We start from the raw sequence: 6,465 nt of genomic DNA, 5'->3' as shown, positions 1-6,465 counted from the left end.
TTTTTTTTTTTTTTTTTTTTCCTTTTTGACATCATAGATATCACCATTATTTTAAAGCTCTAAATCTATGTCCACCATTATTTCATTCACATGCTCCCACGAAGTAATAATTATACCAAGAGCTCAACTTCTTTTTTTTTTGGCCGTTACTTTTTACCCCAAACTTTAATTTAATTGCTTTCCACATCTATATATCCCTAATTAATATTTAGGCGTTTGCAGTTGATTGTGGTTGGTAGTGATTGAAAACTAATAAAAAATCGACTATTGTGTATAGTTTTCAAGTTTCTTATAAAATTTAGTATTGCTTTCCACATCTATAGTATATTTTTCCTTTTTTCACTTTTAAAAATTGTACTTTTCAAATTATTGTTGTATTGACTATTGTGTATAGTTTTCAAATTTCTTACAAAAGTTAGTATATTCTTAAAAATGTCCCTTAAGTATCTTATGCATTTTCCCTCACTCACATATGTATAATATGTTTGTTGGACTTTGATAAATATACAATATTTTATAGAAATTAAAAAAAAAATACTAGACTTTTAATAGGAATTTGAAAACTATATATCTCAATGAAAAATTACCATAGTACCTTATATATTTATCTAAGTATTATTTAAATTAATAAATAAAATTCATTCCAATTGTAAATTATATTTTAAATTTGTAATAAAATAAAATAATATAAATTTAAGGAAAATTAGTTACATATTTAGAGTAATAACCATTATCTAAAACTTTGAATAAATAATTCTATTTACTATCAGAAAAGCTTTAATTTATATTTGTAAAACTTAAGAAATCAAAATTTTTTTTTATTTTTTTCTTAATTTTTAGTTATTAATTAAAGAAAAATGTCTTCTTCATTCTCCAAAATTATAGTATATATTTCAAATCATCCCAATTATGCTAAAACTCACTCAAATCTATCCAAAAAATGATATTGATATTAGAATAAACTATAAATATTTTATACTCAATATTTTTGCATGCAACTAAATTTAAGCTTATTTTATACATGAAATATTACCAGTGATATTGTTGTTTTTCTAACTACGTACGCGAATGAAGATAAATTCTTTATGGTTTAAATCCTACCACTGTACGAAAGACAAAGGTAAAAGGCAACGGCAAAACCATTCCATTTGTGATATTTTTCCATTCCATTTGTGCATTTGAAGTGCGGTCCAACTTAAAAAAACAATATTAATATAATTTATAATATAACTATGAATTTAATTTACTAACTTAAACAACACTATTCAAAAACTTATTTGATGTGGCTCATCTGTCCGCTTTTTGAAGGCAGTTATTTATATATCAAAAAATATAATATCAAACAATGTAAAATTTAGATACATATATACTCTTCGCCACTCTTCTTCTACGCATTCCTCGTACCTCACGATGTAAGAAGAGAGAGGATACAGATAGTTCCATTCTGTCGCCCTGGTAAAGTAGTACGATGCAGTACCTTTAAGGATGAAGGTTTCAAAACCCTCTTCATATGATCCCAACTTAATGGAGATATCTAGAACGTTTTTCAATAGTTACTCGCCCTCACATTCTCTTTTTATCTGAAAATAATTTCGGTAAGGGTAAGATGGAATCAGAACCAGGCAATACCAGAGTGACTAAAGTAACGGCATTAAAGATTTCATACTCACAAGTGCTAAAACGGCTGTTTTGGCCTCTGACTGTATCACATTATAAACCTGAAGTAAACAAATGCATGGATAGTTACAAGTATGAGCTGGCAAATGTATGGACACATACTTTTATGACATGTCCAGGGAAAGAAATAATTTCTCACGAGTTTTCCTATTTTTGGTTGTAGTGATTAAAGAAGACAGAGATTTGAACCAAGTAAACTAAGAACTACAGGAATATATGCCATACCAGGTCGCGGAAGAATGTGTAGACATTAGAAAACATCCTTCATTTTTGGTTTTGGTGGGTACATTGGTGTGTTGTCAAGAACAAGCATATCAGTGAACCAATTTAGCATGTCGGTATGGTTACTCCAACACTTGACAAGCTTCATCATAATATATTCATCGGGCTCTTTGCTTAGAAGCGGCAACGCCTAACCAGACATAAAGAGTTTGCTCAAGTTAAAGGAAAATAAAAAATAAAATAAAGAAAAGAAGAAAAAGCAAAAAGAAAAACAAAATAAAACGTAACTTTAGCTTACCAATTGTTTAGAAATATCTGCCATTGCTTCACAAGTCCTATCATAAAGCTTTACTGTATTAGTGTTGTCGTGAGTCATACGGGTGACGGTTCTGTAGATCACATAAGAATGAACGATGGTAAACTGTTGTAAAACAAAAACAAGAACAATCAAAAATAGAAACACAAGAAAAAAAGAAGACTATATAAGAGGACCAACATACCTGTCGCAACTAGAGTATGCATCATTATCAAAGTCATGCGATTAATTCTCCTGCCAGAGTCCTTTTAAGACTGTTAATAGCATTATGTATTTTTTACAATAAAATACAACTTATATAATTTACAGCAGATCAAACGATGGTATAGCCAATTTTACATAAGATACTCGAACGAAATTGTGCTGCGAATGAGTGTCGATGGAAGTGCTCACGGGCAGAAGCGGTTTTTTTTTTTGTGAACCTAGCAATAGTAGCGATCCACATATTAAGCGGTCCTTTTTTGCATGCTGTTTGTTTGTACGAGTTAGCATGTTTTTGACAAATNTTTTTTTTTTTTTTTGTTGTTGTCAAAACTATGTGTTTCTTCTATTATTGAAAACTACCATTATTAAAGGAATAATGATTATTCTATTAAATGCTTATGGAATTATGTTGATTCAATTTTCATAGGTGGGCTACTGTTCTCCAAAATGTACCGAAATCATATATATGAAAAGAGGCCATCAGCAAAGGAGAATATGCCATCTGTAAGCACAAAAAAAAATCCTAATCTTTTGGGCTTTTCTTACGTTTTAGAAGATATAGTGTAACTGCTCTAATAATAAAAATCAGAATTGAGGAAGATCATTATTGTAATACCAGGATATATTAACGTTTTCTCTGTTACCTACACCTCTGGAAGAAGATGGTCAGACTCTCAGAATTCACTCAATTGTCTTTCTTCAGTTTCATCTTCTCTATCTTCTGCAATCTGCATCTAGACTAATTAATATGTTTGTTTCATGAAGACTCCTAGGGCAAAACAGAAGCCAGTCCCCACCAAAGTCTTTGGCAGCCGCACAATATGACATTGAAATTTAGATAAAGATCGTTAAGGTATTGTACGCATTGATGATTCAGCCTCATGGGATATCCAAACAAGAAGCCGCAGGGAATGCTTACAGTGGGATCGATGAAGGATGTATTTTATTAGAAGATGAGGAGAGGAAAAACTAAAACTGCTAAGAAGTTGATGAAGCTGATGAGTTGAGTCGACGGTTCTTCTAGAAACGCTTTAGCTTTGAGACATAGGAAAACTGAGCAAGGCTGGCTGAGAGACTGTTCAAGGATACCCTCACTACAGAAAGAGCTTTGCTCTTATCTGCTCTCAATGTCTCTTTTTTAATTGTTTTTAGGCAATATTCATTAACGAAACTAAGATTTAACCGGGTGTTGAGTAGTAATGTTGTTTTTATTTTTGTTTCGTAGGTGGAAGAATCAGCTTATTCCTGCAGGGTCTTAATTAAGATGGTAGCACAATGATTATGAAACTCATTATCCGTGGAGATGTAAAAGCTTTTGATCTGTNATCTTTTGGGCTTTTCTTACGTTTTAGAAGATATAGTGTAACTGCTCTAATAATAAAAATCAGAATTGAGGAAGATCATTATTGTAATACCAGGATATATTAACGTTTTCTCTGTTACCTACACCTCTCGAAGAAGATGGTCAGACTCTCAGAATTCACTCAATTGTCTTTCTTCAGTTTCATCTTCTCTATCTTCTGCAATCTGCATCTAGACTAATTAATATGTTTGTTTCATGAAGACTCCTAGGGCAAAACAGAAGCCAGTCCCCACCAAAGTCTTTGGCAGCCGCACAATATGACATTGAAATTTAGATAAAGATCGTTAAGGTATTGTACGCATTGATGATTCAGCCTCATGGGATATCCAAACAAGAAGCCGCAGGGAATGCTTACAGTGGGATCGATGAAGGATGTATTTTATTAGAAGATGAGGAGAGGAAAAAATAAAACTGCTAAGAAGTTGATGAAGCTGATGAGTTGAGTCGACGGTTCTTCTAGAAACGCTTTAGCTTTGAGACATAGGAAAACTGAGCAAGGCTGGCTAAGAGACTGTTCAAGGATACCCTCACTACAGAAAGAGCTTTGCTCTTATCTGCTCTCAATGTCTCTTTTTAAATTGTTTTTAGGCAATATTCATTAACGAAACTAAGATTTAACCGGGTGTTGAGTAGTAATGTTGTTTTTATTTTTGTTTCGTAGGTGGAAGAATCAGCTTATTCCTGCAGGGTCTTAATTAAGATGGTAGCACAATGATTATGAAACTCATTATCCGTGGAGATGTAAAAGCTTTTGATCTGTCAAATGCATATTGTCAAGGTAAAATCCTCAGAGATGGTTCTCAATTATGTAGAACCGATTTGTAATTTTTAAGGTTTTATAAACATATCCATAGTTTTTTTATAGCTCTAGACGTAGTCTCCTCATTTGAGCTTCAATATCATCCTGCAACAAAACAATCATTTTCATGAAATATTATAGGTAAAATAACGGGTATATATACGACCAATAAAGAACAGATCGACTTTGATTATAACTTATACGAAGCTCTGAGATGAATAAGATTAAGAAGTTCAATCTTCTCTAATATAGGATTCTTGAAAAGAATGCTGTTTGAGAAAGGTCTACAAGCTTGGCTTGCAACTCGTGTCTAACGACTCAACCTCTAAACTTTGTCTCGTCCTAAAGTTTTTTTTTCCAGCATTAAAAAGTCCAAAAGTTTTATCAGTATTTAAAAGCAATACTCTGTTAATAGCTCTGCCAAAATAAATGTAAAAGGTCATTTTTCCTTTTGAATACAGTCTCACATTTTATTCAGAACAAAAAAAATGATCTTTGATTCAATAAATCATCTTTCATTTATCGGGTAAAATATTAAAGACTTTTTAACTTTATCTTTGTTATGGCAGTTTGAAAAACTTACTGAAAATGTTTTTTCACTGGTAAGGTTTTATATCCAAGACATCAAACGGAAAAAACCCAAACAAAAATAGTATGTATACATCCTAACAGTTTAGAATTTATTGTAGGTTTATGGGCGAATAATTCCCACAAAAGGGATTTCTTGACATTGTTGTGTATGGCTGTTCAATACAAATCATGAGCACAACTACTGCAAAATGCATTCAAAACTAAATTAGTTAGGGTAAATAAATCTCCAGTAAATATTCTACGTACAATATCCCAAAGAGTAAATTTTATATTATGCGATGCTTCATCATATATATGCTAAAAGTTTTCTTTTTGAGTTTGTAGTGTTTTCAGCACTATGTCAATCGTGTTCGGAACTTGGGTTAAAGGCAAACCCACTAACAAGCAGTAGCAGATTCTAAATAACAAAATACACTGATGGATGTTGCAGCAATCCTAAATAACAAAATGTTTTTGAGATCCTCTTCCCATTGAAAATAAACTAGAATCTATTTAGGATCAAAGAGTAGATGGAGTTTTCAGGAAAGAAGATGAATCTATTATTTCAAGCTTTTTTTCTTATCTATTTAAAACATTGAAAAAATAGAAGTACAAGAAGGAAACTCAAACAATGCTAATAATAAAATATAAAAGCGCTTGCACGGTTATAGTTCTAAATTCTTACATGATGCTAAATGTAAAGGTTCATAATAACTCAAGCGAATTGTGCATTTAAGCATAGGTTGAAATCACCTCTATATACTATCATACTATAAAATACGAATAGAAAAAACCCACGGCGTAGCGCGGGTGCTCATCTAGTGTACTTTAAACAACTTAACAAGAAACAAGGTTCATATGATATGACGGCGTTAATAGTTACAATAAGAATATGTCACAACTATATAGGGACAGTGTTAAGTAGACGAACATAAAGGACGTCATAAAACAAGTGCAAAGTCATGGACTCATGGTTGATACATATAAACCCAGTAATCTATGCTTTAGCTAGTAAAGATAATCCATTCATGCTGCTGGAGCATAATCATAGATAACGTCATCGTCGTTGTCACCGTCCTCTCTAAATGCAGCTTCCGCATACCGCATACTCAAATACTTGATCATTGCTAGTGATGCTGATCACTCCAATGCATGTTTTATAGACATTTTCATGTACGCAGAGGACAGTTTCGGAGATAGAAATCATTTTTCTTCTTCTTTGGAAAGGATATGCAAAACAAAAAAAGATTGATTTGAGTTTGATGAAAGAACGAGAGATCATTTAATACTTTTTATAGGTAAAACAAAAGTTGA

Source organism: Camelina sativa, chromosome 17, assembly GCF_000633955.1.
Source record: "Camelina sativa cultivar DH55 chromosome 17, Cs, whole genome shotgun sequence".
In the NCBI taxonomy this organism is placed as follows: domain Eukaryota; kingdom Viridiplantae; phylum Streptophyta; class Magnoliopsida; order Brassicales; family Brassicaceae; genus Camelina; species Camelina sativa.
The sequence above is the reverse complement of the archived record's forward strand: the minus strand, read 5'-3'. Positions refer to the sequence as shown.